Source organism: Lutra lutra, chromosome 5 (assembly GCF_902655055.1).
Source record: "Lutra lutra chromosome 5, mLutLut1.2, whole genome shotgun sequence".
Taxonomy (NCBI): Eukaryota; Metazoa; Chordata; class Mammalia; order Carnivora; family Mustelidae; genus Lutra; species Lutra lutra.
In genome coordinates, this window is record NC_062282.1 from 156,843,233 (window position 1) to 156,860,409 (window position 17,177).

A 17,177-nucleotide genomic window follows, 5' to 3' on the forward strand; every position below is an offset into this window, starting at 1 on the left:
GCAATTCGCCTCAGGGAAAGAAACTTGAGAATCTCTACAACAGGCCCCTCCCCCAGAAGATCAACAAGAAATCCAGTCAAGGCCAAGTCCTCTTACCAAGGAGAACAACAGAATTCCAGAGGAGGAGAAAACAAAGCATGGAATTCATGGCTTTCTCCCCATGATTCTTTAGTCTTGCAGTTAATTAATTTTTTTAATTTTTTTTTTACTTCTGCTAATTTTTTTTAACTTTTACCCTTTCCCCTTTTAATGTTTTTAAACTAGTTTGTCTTAAAAATACCTTTCATAAAAAGAAATAATCTTTTTTGAACCTTCATTATTATAGTCATATTTTATCCTTCATTGTATCTAACTTTATACACACAGGGTTTTTCATCTAAAAAAATGGGGGTACAACCTTTTCTAATAGATTAAAATATACCCTAAATCTAGCTCTGGGCTTGTTCTAGTCTCCAGCCCGAGCAATGTCTCTCTACTTTCTTTTCTTTATTCTCCCAACCAACTTACTTTACCAACTCCTTTTTTAGAAATTAAAATAAAATTTATTTTCATTTTTATATGCATATCCCATCCCTTCATTGTATTTACCCTGATATATGTTTTTCATTCTTTAGAATGTTGGGAAGTAGTTTTTTCTAAGAGACCAAAATACTCCCAAAATTACGTGGGTGCCCTGTTCTAGTCACCAGTCAAATATATATTCTTCTTTATATCTTTTCTTTATTTGTTTTGTTTTTTTTTTTAACTTTGTCTTTTTTTCTGAACTTTTTTTTATCCCCTTTCCCCTTCCCATGATTTGGGGTCTCTTCTGATTTGGTTAAAGCCCATTTCCCTGGAGTCTTTGCCACCCTTTTAGTATTTTATTTGCTCCTTCATATATTCTTATCTGGACAAAATGACAAGGCAGAAAATCTCTCCACAAAAAAAGAACAAGAGACAGTACAAAGCCTAGGGACCTGATCAGTACAGACATTGGTAATATGTCAGATCTAGAGTTCAGAGTGATGATTCTCAAGGTTCTAGCTGGGGTCAAAAAAGGCATGGAAGATATTAGAAAAACCCTCTCCAGAGAGATTAAAGACCTTTCTAAAGAAATAAAAGAACTAAAATCTCACCAAGATCAAAAAATCAAAAAAAAATATTAATGAGGTGCAATAAGAAATGGAGGCTCTTACTGCTAGGATGAATGAAGCAGAAGAAAGAATTTGTGATATAGAAAACCAAATGACAGAGAATAAAGAAGCTGAGCAAAAGAGAGACAAATACTGGACAATGAGGGGAGAATTCGAGAGAAAAGTGACACCATAAGATGAAACAACATTAGAATAATTGGGATTCCAGAAGAAGAGAGAGGGGAGCAGAAGTTATAGTGGAGAGAATTATTATAGAGAATTTCCCTAAGATGGCAAAGGGAACAAACATCAAAATCCAGGAGGCACAGAGAGCCCCCCCTCAAAATCAAATAAGAATAGGTCCATTCTATTCTACCTGGTCACCTAATAGTAAAATTTGCAAGTCTTAGCTACAAAGAGAAAATCCTGAAAGCAGCCTGGGAAAAGAAGTCTGTAACATACATTGGTAAAAATATTAGATTGAGAACAGACTTATCCACAGAGACAAGACAGGTCAGAAAGAACTGGCATGATATATTCAGAGCAGTAATTGAGAAAAAATATGCATCCAAGAATACTATATCCAGCTAAGATATCACTGAAAATAGAAGGAGAGATATAAATCTCCCAGGACAAACAAAAACTGAAAGAATTTGTAAACACCAAACCAGCTCTACAGAAAATATTGAAAGGGGTCCTCTAAGCAAAGAGAGACCCTAAAAGTAGTAGATCAGAGAGGAACAGAGACAATATACAGTAGCAGTCACCTTACAGACAATACAATGGCACTAAATTCATATCTTTCAACAGTTACCCTGAATGTAAATGGGCTAAATGCCCCAGTCAAAAGACACAGGGAAATAGAATGGATAAAAAAAACAAAACCCATTAATATGCTGACTACAAGAAACTCATTTTAAACCTAAAGACACTTCCGGATTTAAAGTGAGGGGGTTGGAAAACAATTTACCATGCTAATGGACATCAGAAGAAAGCTGGGGTGGCAATCCTTATATCAGATCAATTAGATTTTAAGCTAAAGACTATAATAAGAGATGAGGAAGGACACTATATCATACTCAAAGGGTCTGTCCAACAAGAAGATCTAACAATTGTTAAGTATCTATGCCCCTAACATGGGAGCAGCCAACTAAATAAACCATTAATAACAAAATCAAAGAAACTGATCGACAATAATAAAATAATAGCAGGGGACTTTAACACTCCCCTCACTGAAATGGGCAGATCATCCAAGCAAAAGATCAACAAGGAAATAAAGGCCTTAAATGACACACTGGACCAGATGAACATCACAAATATATACAGAACACTTCATCCAAAGCAACAGAATACACATTCTTCTCTAGTGCACAAGGAACATTTTCCAGAATAGATCACATCCTGGGCCATAAATCAGGTCTCAACTGGTACCAAAAGATCGGAATCATTCCCTGCATATTTTCAGACCACAGGGCTCTGAAGCTAGAACTCAATCACAAGAGAAAATTTGGAAAGTATCCAAATACATGGAAAGCAAAGAGCATCCTTCTAAATAATGAGTGTGTCAACCAGGAAATTAAAGATGAATGGAAAAAATTCATGGAAAGAAATGATAATGAAGACACAATGGTTCAAAATCTGTTGGACACAGGAAAAGCCATCCTGAGAGGAAAATAGATAGCGATACAAGCCTTTCTCAAGAAACAAGAAAGGTCTGAAATACACAACCTAACCCTACACCTCAAGGATCTGGAGAAAGAACAACAAAGAAAGCCTAACCCAGCACGAGAAGAGAAATCATAAAGATCAGAGCAGAAATCAATGAAATAGAGACCAAAAAATCAATAGAAAAAATCAACGAAACTAGGACTGGTTCTTTGAAAGAAATAATAAGATTGATAAACCCCTGGCCAGACTTATAAAAAGAGAGAGAGAGAGATAGAAAGGACCCAAATAAATTAAATCATGAATGAAAGAGGAGAGATCACAACCAACACCAAAGAAGTACAAACAATTATAAGAACATACTATGAGCACCTCTACACCAACAAATTTTACCATCTGGAAGAAACGGATGCATTCCTAAAGACACAAAAACTACCACAACTGAACCAGGAAGAAATAGAATACCTGAACATACCCATAACCAGTAAGGAGATTGAAACAGTCATCCAAAATCTCCAAACAAACAAAAGCCAAGAGCCAGACGGCTTCCCAGGGTAATTCTACCAAAATTTTTTTTTTTAAGATTTTTATTTATTTGTCAGAGAGAGAGGAGAGCAAGCGAGCACAGGCAGACAGAATGGCAGGCAGAGGCAGAGGGAGAAGCAAGCTCCCCGCCAAGCAAGGAGCCCGATGTGGGACTCGATCCCAGGATGCTGGGATCATGACCTGAGCCGAAGGCAGCTGCTCAACCAACTGAGCCACCCAGGCATCCCTAATTCTACCAAAATTTAAAGAAGAATTAATTCCTATTCTCCTGAAACTGTTCCAAAAAAGAGAAATGAAAGAAAATTTCCAAACTCATTTTATGAGGCCAGCATCACCTTGATCCCAAAACCAGAAAAAGGATCCCATCAAAAAGAATCACAGACCAATATCCTTGATGAATACAGATGCAAAAATTCTCACCAGAATACTAGCTAATAGGATCCAACAGTACATTAAAAGAATAGTTCACCACGACCAAGTGGGATTTATCCACGGGCTGCTAGGTTGGTTCAACATTCAAAAATCAATCAATGGGATACAACACATTCATAAAAGAAAGAACAAGAACCATATGATACTCTCAATAGATGCTGAAAAAGCATTTGACAAAGTACAGCATCCCTTCCTGATCAAAACTCTAAAGTGTAGGGATAGAGGGCACATACCTCAATATCATCAAAGCCATCTATGAAAAACCCACCGCAAATATCATTCTCAATGGAGAAAAACTGAGAGCTTTTCCGCTAAGGTCAGGAATACGGCAGGGATGTCCATTAGCACCACTGCTATTCAACATAGTAGTAGAAGTCCTAGCCTCAGCAATCAGACAACAAAAAGAAATTAAAGGCATCTAAATCAGCAAAGAAGAAGTCAAACTATCACTCTTCGCAGATGATGTGATACTGTATGTGGAAAACCTGAAAGACTCCACTCCAAAACTGCTAGAACTTGTACAGGAATTCAGTAAAGTGTCAGCATATAAAATCAATGCATACAAATCAGTAGCATTTCTATACCAACAACAAGACAGAAGAAAGGGAAATTAAGGAGTCGATCCCATTTACAATTGCACCCAAAGCCATAAGATACTTGGGAATAAACCTATCCAAAGAGGAAAAGAATCTGTACTCAGAAAACTACAAAGTACTCATGAAAGAAATTAAGGAAGACACAAATAAATGGAAAAATGTTCCATGCTCCAGACTGGAAGAACAAATATTGTGAAAATGTCTAGGCTACCTAAAGCAATCTACACATTTAATGCAATCCCTATCAAAATGCCATCCATTTTTTTCAAAGAAATGGAACAAATAATCCTAAAATTTATATGGAACCAGAAAAGACCTCGAAGAGCCAAAGGAATATTGAAAAAGCCAAAGTTGGTGGCGTCACAGTTCCGGACTTCAGGCTCTATTACAAAGCTCTCATCATCAAGACAGTATGGTACTGGCACAAAAACAGACACATAGATCAATGGAACAGAATAGAGAGCCCAGAAACAGTCCCTCAACACTATGGCCAACTAATCTTCAACAAAGCAGGAAAGACTGTCCAGTGGAATAATGACAGTCTCTTCAACAAATGGTGTTGGGAAAATTGGACAGCCACATGCAGAAAAAATGAGATTGGGACATTTCCTTACACCACACACGAAAATAGACTCAAAATGGATGAAGGACCACATCGTGAGAAAGAATCCATCAAAATCCTTGAGGAGAACACAGGCAGCAACCTCTTTGAACTCAGCTGCAGCAATTTCTTCCTAGGAACATCGCCAAAGGCAAGGGAAGCAAGGGCAAAAATGAACTATTGGGACTCCATCAAGATCAAAAGCTTTTGCACAACAAAGGAAACAGTCAACAAAACCAAAAGACAACTGACAGAATTGGAGAAGATATTTGCAAACGACATATCAGATAAAGGGCTAGTATCCAAAATCTATAAAGAGCTTAGCAAACTCAACACCCAAAGAACAAATAATCCAATCAAGAAATGGGCAGAGGACATGAACAGACATTTCTGCAAAGAAGACATCCAGATGGCCAACAGACACATGAAAAAGTGCTCCACATCACTCGGCATCAGGGGAATACAGATCAAAACCACAATGAGATACCACCTCACACCAGTCAGAATGGCTAAAATTTACAAGTCAGGAAATGCCAGCTGCTGGCGAGGATGCGGAAAAAGGGGAACCCTCCTGCACTGTTGGTGGGAATGAAAGCTGGTGCAACCACTCTGGAAAACAGCATGGAGGTTCCTCAAAAAGTTGAAAATAGAGCTACCCTATGACCCAGCAATTGTCCTACTTTGTATTTACCCTAAAGATGCACACATAGCGATCCGAAGGGGCAGTTGCACCCGAATGTTTATAGCGGCAATGTCCACAATAGCCAAACTATGGAAAGAACCCAGATGCCCATCCACAGATGAATGGATAAAGAAGAGGTGGTATATATATATACAATGGAATACTATGCAGGCATCAAAAGAAACAAAATCTTGCCATTTGCGACGACATGAATGGAACTAGAGGGTATTATGCTTAGAGAAATAAGTCAATCAGAGAAAGACAACTATCATATGATCTCCCTGATATTAGGAAGTGGAGATGCAACATGGGGGGTTTGCGGGTAGGAAAGGAATAAATGAAACAAGATGGGCTTGGGAGGGAGCTTAACCATAAGAGACTCTTAATCTCACAAAACAAACTGAGGGTAGCTGGGGGGAGGGGTTTCGGGAAAGGGTTTTGGGGTCGTGCACATTGGGGAGGGTATTTGCTGTGGTGAATGCTTTGAAGCGTGTAAACCAGGTGATTCACAGACTTGTACCCTTGGGGCTAATAACAAATTATATGATAATTTTAAAAAAAAAAGAAAGAAAAGAAAAGAGAATAAGAAAAAAAAAAATAAACGTCTTTGACCATAGATTGTAATTCAACTTACAAAATATGGTAAATTATAGGTTTATCTTTTGAATCCTCAGGAGAAATGACAGGGTCAGGTTTTAGTAGTTCTGTGAGAGAAGGAAGGGAGGAGAGATTCAGGGAAATTTAGTGAAAAAGCACAGGGTATAAAGAAGGTGTAGCTTGCAGCGGAGGGGCAAAAGAAGACGGTGCTTCATGCTGAAAGCTTGCATAGGTCATACCGCATTCCCAGAGACAAAGGAGGGGGGCACCTGAATTGGGACCTGAGACAAAGAGAATGCAGGAAGGGAGAAGAGTCCTCAAAAGTTTTTTTGTCTTCCTACAGTTGTTTGCAAGCTAATTTAGAAATGGTGTTTTGTAATGTCATGGTTTTAGAATCCTGAAAACATTTGCAAGCCTGAAGGTATAGATTAAAACAGGCATCTCACTCAGCTAAATAATGAAAATAAAACAAAAACAAAACAAAAGCTGGAGTCACAGCTTTCTAATTTAGTTTTGAGAAAAACAAGTTTGGGGAGGTGAAAAGATTCCCATAAGAGGAAGGGGGCAAGATGGCAGAGGAGTAGGAGATGCTCTTTCAACAAGGCCCCTAAAGTGAGCTGATTGTCTGCCAGAACACTCTGTACACCCATGAAGTCAGCCTGAGATGTAGGATTATACACGTCTGGATCTCTACATAGGCAGAAGATGCCAGTGCACAGGTAAAGCAGAGTGGGAATGCTTGGACTGATATTGGAAGATAAACAGAAGGGGGAGGGAACCAACAAAACGGGGAGCAAGCCACCAGAAGTGACCCACTGGAAAGTAATACCCTAATATGAGAGTGCCCTGTGATTGGGGACCAGCATTAACTTGGAGTCTGGTTAAAAGCACTCAAAAAGAGCAAAAGATCTTAATGGGTGACTGGTGGAATCAGGTGGTCAGGGGCATAGGCTTAAGCCCACCGACCCAGGATAGCCACTGCCAGCGACCAACCCTGTCAGAGAGAGTGCATGGAAGCCTCCAGGCCATGGTCCCTGAGCAGCTGACACACATGAGAGAGTCTGGGTGGATGCCAGCCTGTGCTCTCTAGAACCACAGCCTTTTGCACTCTATATGCGTGCTGAGGAGGGTCTGAGCCACACTCCACACCATCTCCTGAGAGGGGTCCATGCGGGTGATAGCCAGTAGGCACTAGAACCAGCCTAGAGTCTGAAGACTCCCAGCCTGGGTGGGCATGAAAATCTCAGCACACTGTCTCTGTTTGGGATCTTTCTGGTGGTCCCGAACTGCCCAGACAGCCACCCGGCAGAGGCAGCCAGTAGAAGCAAGCTCCCTGGACCATTATTGTGGTTAGTAGCACCGGAGTGCAGAGACAAGCCTGAGCTCCTGCAACCCCTGAGAAGTTGGGTGGAGATGTGCTCTGCCAGTGGGAGGTGGCAGAGGGGGAGTCTGTGTGCTCTGGACCACCCAGAGGGGAACAGACTGAGGCTTCTCTCTGAGAAGGAGGTCTGGATGCAGTTTGTTTCTCTAAACCTCTGAAAAACCTATAAAAACCACTGGGGTGGGGGGAGGCAGGGGCAATGCTACAGAGAACAAAAGCGCGAAAAACTGGTTTCCTCAGAGTCCAGTCCCATTATAGGGGGCAGGACGACTCAAATCTAGCAAGATTGCCTGAAAAACAATGCAGCAGGGCCCTCTCTCAGAAAGCCAGTCCCCCCCAAAAATAATAATAATAAAAAAAGAGGACAACCACTATAGGGTCCCCATAAAACTGTAAAACCCCAATATCAGGGGAAAAGAAGATATCAAACTCCAAGTATTGCCCTAAAACCTGTATACTTCATAATTACAACTTTTATTTTTAATTCGTTCCCTTTATTCTTATTCTTTTACTTTTTAAAAAAGATTTTATTTATTTATTTGACAGACAGAGATCACCAGTAGTCAGAGAGGCAGGCAGAGAGAGAGAGGGGGAAGCAGACTCCCTGCCGAGCAGAGAGCCCGACACGGGGCTTGATCCAAGGACCCTGGGATCATGACCTGAGCCGAAGGCAGAGGCTTTAACTCACTGAGCCACCCAGGCTCCCCTCTTTTAAAATTTTTAACCATCACAACCAGAGGTTCCATACAACAAATATCGTAACTTTTTAAAATTTTTTTTATTTCTTTTCAGTGTAACAGTATTAATTGTTTTTGCACCACACCTATGCTGATGCAATCCATGCCCTCTCTAATACCCACCATCTGGTTTCCCCAACCTCCCACCCACCGCCCCTTCAAAACCCTCAGATTATTTTTCAGAGTCCATAGTCTCTCATGGTTCACCTCCCCTTCCAATTTCCCTCATCTCCCTTCTCCTCTCCATCTCCCCATGTCCTCCATGCTATTTGTTATGCTCCACAAGTAAGTGAAACCTTGTGATAATTGACTCTCTCTGCTTGAGTTATTTCACTCAGCATAATCTCTTCCAGTCCCGCCCATGTTGCTACAAAAGTTAGGTATTCATCCTTTCTGATGGAGGCATAATACTCCATAGTGTATATGGACCACATCTCCCTTATCCATTTGTCCGTTGAAGGGCATCTTGGTTCTTTCCACAGTTTGGCGACCATCCCGTTGCTGCTATAAACATTGGGGTAGAGATGGCCCTTCTTTTCACGACATCTGTATCTTTGGTGTAAATACCCAGTAGTGAAATTGCAAGGTCATAGGGAAGCTCTATTTTTAATTTCTTGAGGAATCTCCACACTGTTCTCCCAAGTGGCTGCACCAACTTGCATTCCCACCAACAGTGGAAGAGGGTTCCCCTTTCTCCACATCCTCTCCAACACATGTTGTTTCCTTTCTTGCTAATTTTGGCCATTCTAACTGGTGTAAGGTGGTATCTCAATGTGGTTTTAATTTGAATCTCCCTGATGGCTAGTAACCTTTTAATATGAACTTTTTTGATACATATACCTGTGTTTTTCTTTTGCATTTCTATTTTTTTAATATTCATATAAAGATAAGCTTCAAGGTAATCCTCTTTCCCCAATCAGTACTACCCCTATATATAAATCAGTTTTAATCCCACTTTATCTCGGGAAAGTTGAGTCCTTTAATGAAGATATCAAGACACACCCAGGAAGAATCAAAATAACTTCCACGCCCACCCTGATGATTTATAACGACCCTCCCAACTTTTTCTTCTGTCAGTGTTTCTGCATTTTTTTTCTGGTCGTATATAAGTCTTATATTTGGGATTCATTTCGACTGGGTTCTTTTTTTTTTCTTGTCATTTACTTTTGTCGTTCTTTCTGTTTTCCATTTGTGTTTGTATATTTTATAAATCTTAACCTTGGGGCTCATTCTGCCTAGGTCTTTTTTTTTTTCTTTATCTTTTTTTTTCCTCCTCTCTCTCTCTTTCTCCTTTTTTTCTTTTTTCTTTCTTTTAGGTGGGGACTCCCAGTTGCTCAGAAGTGTTCCAGGGTGCACCTTGCTGCCACTTCCTGTCAGCGAACAGGAAAAGAATGAGGCACAAACAAGTCAGCTGCAAAGAGAAAGGGAGCAGGGACAACAGTAGAAAAGACTGTTGCCCCAAACAACTGTTTAGTCCCGCTTTTATTAGATAGAAACAGTAACCAAGAGAAGAGCCAACGAAGGCCAAACATTAGTCATATGCCTTGTAGATAAACAAGAAGGAAGGCAAAATATGTCTGGACAAGCAGTATAAATTTATAGTTGAATAAGCACATTCAAAAGACTTATCTGATTAGCCACAGGTGCTCTCTGGGGGGAAAGAAGAGATAACAGAAAAATGAAACAGGTGGCATTCCACCCTGAGAGGCCAGGCGTTCCTAGCTGCTCAGCTTCCATGAAGCAGGCGGCAATCGCCCTGAGCTAGCTGGGCATCCCCAGCTGCTCACCTTCAAGACTGTATATCGTCCTTCTCCCCCAGAGGCCTGTTGCCAATATGTGTTTTTCTTAAGGCTATATCTAAATGTGCTTGGTAACTAGAAAAACTTCCGATAGATTATATGTTAAGTAATAAATTGTTCTGAGGGACATTTGCACCTTGCATGGATAATGGTTGATACATTCAGCTACACATTCCTTCAGCCATCTCTCACCAAAATGACTAGGAGGCGGAATGTCAACAGAGGAAAAATTCAGAGACTGTGCCCTCTCCATCAGAGCTATTGGAAATGGACATAAACAGTATGTCAAAAGGGGAATTCAGGCTAACAATTATGCTGGCAATAGCTAGGTTGGAGAAAACCATTAATGACAACATGGAATTGATGAGGACGGAAGTGAAAGCCACCAGGGAAGAAGTTGGAAAGGCTATCAATGAGTTCTAATAATATCTAAGTACTCTAACAGCTAGAGTAATTGCAGCAGAATATAGAATTAGTGATCTAGGGGACAAACTGGTAGAGAAAAAGGATCAGGAGGAGGCCTAGAACAAACAGCTTAGAAGGCATATAAACGGAATTAGTGAAATAAATGATGCCATGAAATGTTCCAATGTTAGAATTATTGGAATCCCTGAGAGGAGGGAGAAAGAAAGAAGACTAGAGGATATAGTTGAACAAATTCTCCATGAAAATTTTTCCAATCTGGCAAATGGAACCAGCATTTGGGTCCTAGAGACAGAAGGATCTTCCCCCAAATTCAGAGAATCTATAAAGACCTTGCGGCAGCCCATTGTGAAACCGATGCATCATAATTTTAGAAAGGAGCTCTTGAAAGCTATCTAGCTTACATACAAAGGAAGCCCATCAAAATAATGTCAGACATGTCCACAGAAACCTGGCATCCCAGGAAGGGATGGCAAGATGTATTCAGAGCACTAAAGGAAAAGAACATGCAGCCAAGAATACTTGATCCAGCAAGGCTGACATTCAAAATGGATGGAGAGATATAGAGCTTCCAAGACCAGCAAGGTTTAAAAGAGTATATGACCACCAAGCCAACACTGCAGGAAATATTCAGGGGGATTCTGTAAAAGAAGAAAGAACCCATCTGTCATATAATAGAAATTTTTAGAGACAATGTATAGAAACAAGGAAATCACAGGCAACATGATGTCAATGAAAACATAGCTCTCAATAATCACTCTCAACGTGAATAGCCTAAACACTCCCAAAAAACAGCACAGGGTTGCAGATTGGATAAAACGACATGACCCATCTATATGTTGTCTACAAGAGACCCATTTTGAACCTAAGGATGCATCCAAACTGAAAGTGAAGAGATGGAGAAGCATTTTTCATGCCAATGGGCCTCAAAAGAAGACTTGGTAGCAATTCTGATATCAGATATCTAAATCTAAACACTATAGTCAGAGATTAAGGACACTACATTATTCTTAAAGGGTCTATCCACCAAGAAGATCTAATGATTGTAAATATTTATGCCCCTGATATGGGAGCAGCCAACTATTGATATGAAAACATGAATAGCGGGGGATCTTAACACGCCACTCTCAGTAATAGACAGATCATCCAAGCAGAAAATCAAAAAGAAAAAAGAGCATTGAATGACACTTTGGACAACATGGACCACATAGATATATACAGAACATTCCACCCTAAAACAACAGAATCCTCATTTTTTCTCGAGTGCACATGGAATTTTCTCCAGAATAGACTACATACTGAGTTACAAATCAGGACACAACATACTAAAAGACCGAGATGATTCTCTGCATATTCTCAGACAATGATACTCTGAAACTGGAACACAACCACAATAAAAATTTTGGAAGGAATTCAAACACTTGGAAGCTAAAGACCACCTTGTTTAAGAATTCTTGGATCAATTAGAAAATCAAAGAAGAACTTAAGCAATTCATGGAATGTAATGAGAAGGAAGACACATTGGTCTAAAACCTATGGGATATAGCAAAGGCGGTCCTCAGGGGGAAATAAAGCCATCCAAGCCTCCCTCAAAAAACTAACAAAAACAAAAAAACACAAACAAACAAACAACTGAAAAATTCAGAAAACACCAGCTGTCTTTACACCTTAAGGAACTGGAGAATCAACAACAAAGTAAGTCAACCCCCTGCAAAAGAAGGCAAATAATCAAGATTAGAGCAGAGATCAATGAAATAGATACTAGAGATACAGTAGAATGAATCAATGAAACTAGAATATGGTTTTTTGAAAGAATCAATAATATCAATAAATTGTTGGCTAAACTAATCCAAAAGAAAAAAGAGAAGACCCAAAGTAATGAAATTATGAATGAAAAGGTAGAGATCATGACTAACCCCAAGTAAATAGAAACAATCATCAGAAATTATTATCAACAGTTATATGCCAATAAGTTAAGCAACCTAGATAAAATGGATGCATTCCTGGAAACCTATAAACTTCCAAAACTGAATCAGGAATAAACTGACAACCTGAATAGACCAATATGTAGTCATGAGATTGAAGCTGTGACCAAAAACCTCCCCAAAAAGAAGACCCAGGACCTGATGGTTTCCCTGGGAAATTCTACCGAACATTCAAAGAAGAAATAATACATATTTTCCTGAAGCTGCTTCAAAGAATTGTAGCATAAGGAAAACTTCAGACGGTTTTTATGAAGCCAGCATTACCTTGACACCAAAACCATGCAATGACCCCACCAAAAGGCAGAATTTCAGACCAATATCCCTGATGAATATGTATCCCAAGATTCTTAACAAGATTCTAGCTAACAGGATCCAACAGTACATTAAAAGGATTATCCACCATGACCAGGTGGGATTTATCCATGGGATGCAGGAGTGGTTCAACATTCACAAATCAATCAGTGTGATGGAAGAAATCAATAAGAGACTACAGAAGAACCACATGGTCCTCTCAGTTGATGCAGAAAACACATTTGACAGATGCAGTATCTGTTCCTGATTAAAACAATTCAAAGTATAGGGATACAGAGAACATTCCTCAACTTCATAAAATCTATGAAAAACCATGAAAGAATATCGTCCTCAATGGGGAAAAGCTGATAGATTTTCCTTTGAGATAAGGAGCACTATAAGGATGCCTACCCTCGCCACGCTTGTTCAGCATAGTTGGAGAGGATGTGGAGAAAGGGAAACCCTCTTACACTGTTGGTGGGAATGCAAATTGGTGTAGCTACTTTGGAAACAGCGTGGAGATTCCTTAAGAGATTAAAATTAGAGCTTCCCTATGACCATGCAATTTCACTACTGGGTATTTACCTGAAAGATACAGATGTAGTGTAAAGAAGGGTCGTATGTACCCCAATGTTCATAGCCGCAATGCCCAGTCACCTAACTGGAAACAAAGATGCCCTTTAATGGAGGAATGGATAAATAAGATATGGTCCATATATACCATGGAGTATTATACCTCCATCAAGAAGTCTTCTCTGCTTTTTTTAACTGTTCCCTTTGTTTTGTTGACTGTTTTCTTTGCAGTAGCTTTTTTAATCTTGACGAAGTCCCAAAAGTCCATTTTTGCTTTTGTTTCCTTTGCTTTTGGAGACATATCTGGAAAGAAGTTGCTGTGGCTGATGTCTATGTTCTCCTCTAGGATTCTGATGGATTCCTGTCTCACATTGAGGTATTTTACTATTTCGAGTTTATCTATATGTATGGTGTAAGAGAAGGGTCAAATTTCAGTCTTCTATGTGTAGCTGTTCACTTTTCCCAGCACCATTTATTGAAGAGATTGTCTTTTATCTATTGTATATTTTTTCTGCTTTGTCAAAGATGATTTAACCATATAGTTGAGGGTCCATATCTGGGCTCTCTACTCTGTTTCACTGATCTATTTGTTTGTTTTTGTGCCAGTACCATGCGGTCTTGGTGATCACAGCTTTGTAGTAAAGCTTAAAATCAGGTAATGTGACACACCCAATTCTGTTTTTCTTTTTCCACATTTCTTTAGCAATTTGGGGTCTATTCTGATTCCATAGAAATTTTAGAATTGTTTGCTCCAGCACTTTGAAAAATGCCAGTGGAATTTAGATCAGGAATGCATTGAAAGTACAGCTTGATCTGAGCAGTATAGACTTTTTAATAATGTTTACTCTTCCAATCCATGACATGGAATGGTCTTCCTTCTTCCTCTGTCTTCTTCGAGTTCTTTCATGAGTATTCTGTAGTTCCTCAAGTACAGATCCTTTACCCTTTTGGTAAGGTTTATTCCCAGGTATCTTGGAGTTCTTGGTGCTATACTAAATCGATTCTATAATTTCCCTTTGTATATTTTCATTGTTAGTGTATGGGAAAGTAATTGATTTCCGTACATTGATTTTTTATTCTTCCACATTACTGAATTGCTGTATGAGTTCTAGTAGTTTGGGGGTGGAGTCTTTTGGGCTTTCCATATAAAGTATCATGTCATCAGCAAAGAGAGAGAGTTCGACTTATTCTTTGACAATTTGAATACCTTTTATTTCTTTTTGATTTCTGATTGCTGTTGTTAGGACTTCTAGTACTATATTGAACAAGAGTGGCGAGGGTGGGCATTCTTGTCGTGTTGCTGATCTCAGAGGCAGGCTGTCAGCTTTTCCCCATTGAGGATGATATTTGCTGGTGGTTTTTCATTGACAGATTTTATGAAGTTGAGGAATGTTCTCTCTATCCCTATACTTTGAGTTTTTTCTGCATTAGTTGAGAGGACCATGTGCTTCTTCTCTCTTCTCTTATTGATTTCTTCCTTAACATTCATTAATCTGCAAATGTTGAACTACCCTTGCATCCCATGGATAATCAATAGAAACAAGGACTTCACAGAAAACATGATGTCAATAAAAACTTACGTTTCAATACTCACTCTCAACTTTAATGGTCTAAATGCTCTTATAAGAAGGCTAGGGTTGCATATTGGATAAAATGCCTGGACCAATCCTATGCTGTCTACAGAGACCCATTTGGTACCTAAAGATACATCCAGACTGAAAGTGAAGGAGTGGAGAAGCATCTTTCATGCCAACAAGCCTCAAAAGAAACCTGGGTAGCAGTTCTCATATGAGATCAATTAGATTTTATTTTATTTTATTTTTTAAAGATTTATTTATTTATTTGACAGAGAGACAGATCACAAGTAGGCAGAGAGGAAGGGAGAGAGGGGGAAGCAGGCTCCCCGCTGAGCAGAAAGCCCCATGCGGGACTCGATCCCAGGACCCTGGGATCATGACCTGAGCCAAAGGCAGAGGCTTTAACCCACTGAGCCACCTAGGTGCCCCGAGATCAATGAGATTTTAAACTAAAGACTGTAGTCTGAGATACAAAAGTACACTACATCATTCTTAAAGGGCCTATCCTCCAAGAAGATTTAACCATTGTCAATATTGATGCCCCCAATATGGGAGCAGCTGACTACATAAGACAACTGTTAATCAAGATAAAGTGTCATATTGATATGAATACACGAATAGTAGGAGATCTTAACATGCCACTCCCATTAATAGGCAGATCATCCAAGCAGAAAATCAGTAAAGAAACAAGAGCTTTGAATGACACATTGGATCAGATGGACCTCATATTTATATACAGAACATTCCACCCTGAAACAACAGAATACTCGTTTTTCTCGAGTGCAAATGCAACCTTCTCTGGAATAGACCACATACTGGGTCACAAATCATGTTTCAACTGATACCAAAGATTGAGATTATTCCCTGCATATTCTCAGACCACAGTGTTTTGAACCTTGAACTCAAATACAAGAAAATGTTTAGAAGGAAGTCAAACACTTGAAAGCTAAAGACCATCCTGCCCAAGAATGTTTGGATCAACCAGGAAATCAAAGAAGAACTTAAACAATTCATGGAAATCAATGAGAATGAAGCACATTGGTCCAAAACCTATGGGATACAGCAAAGGTGTTCCTGAGGGAGAAATATATAGCAGCCCAAGCTTCACTCCAAAAACAAAAATAAGAAAAAAATCCTGAGTACACATTTAAGATGTAAAGTCTGTTTACACCTTTAAGAACTGGAAAATCAACAACAAACTAAGCCAACGCCATGCACAAGAAGGGAAATAATTAAGGTGAGAGCAGAGATCAATGAGTTAGAAACTAGAGATACAGTAGAACACATCAATGAAACTATAAGCTGGTTTTTTGAAAGAATCAACAAGATTGGTCAACCATTGTCCAAACTAATCCAAAAGAAAAGAGAGAAGACCCAAAGTAATAAAATTATGAATGAAAAGGGAGAGATCATGACTAACACCAAGGTAATAGAAAAATCATCCGAAATTATTATCAACAATTATATGCCAGGGGTGCCTGGGTGGCTCAGTGGGTTAAAGCCTCTGTCTTCGGCTTAGGTCATGATCTCAGGGTCCTGGGATTGAGCCCCGCATTGGGCTCTCTGCTCAACAGGGAGCCTGATTCCCTTCCTCTCTCTCTGCCTGCCTCTCTGCCTACTTGTGATCTCTGTCTGCCAAATAAATAAATAAAATCTTTAAAAAAAACCCAGTTATATGCCAGTAAGTTAAGCAACCTAGAAGAACTGATTGTATTCCTAGAAACCTATAAATTTCCAAGACTGAAACAGGAAGAAATTAGCAACCTGAATAGACCAATATGTACTAATGAGATTGAAGCAGTGACCAAAAACCTCCCAAAAAGAAGTGCCAGGACCTGACAGATTCCCTGGGGTATTCTTGCAAACATTCAAAGAAATAATACTTACTCTTCTGAAGCTGTTTCAAAAAATAGAAACAGAAGAAAACTTCCATACTCTTTCTCTGAAGCCAGCATTACCTTGCTCTCCAATCCAGGCAAAGACCTCACCAAAAAGGAGAATTTATTACCAATATCCTTAATGAATATGGTTGCCAATATTCTCAACAAGATCTTAGCTAATAAGATCCAATGGTACATTAAAAAGTTTATCCACCATGACCAGGTGGGATTTATCCATAGGATGCAAGGGTGGTTTAACATTTGGAAATCAATCAGTGTGATAGAACAAATCAATAAGAG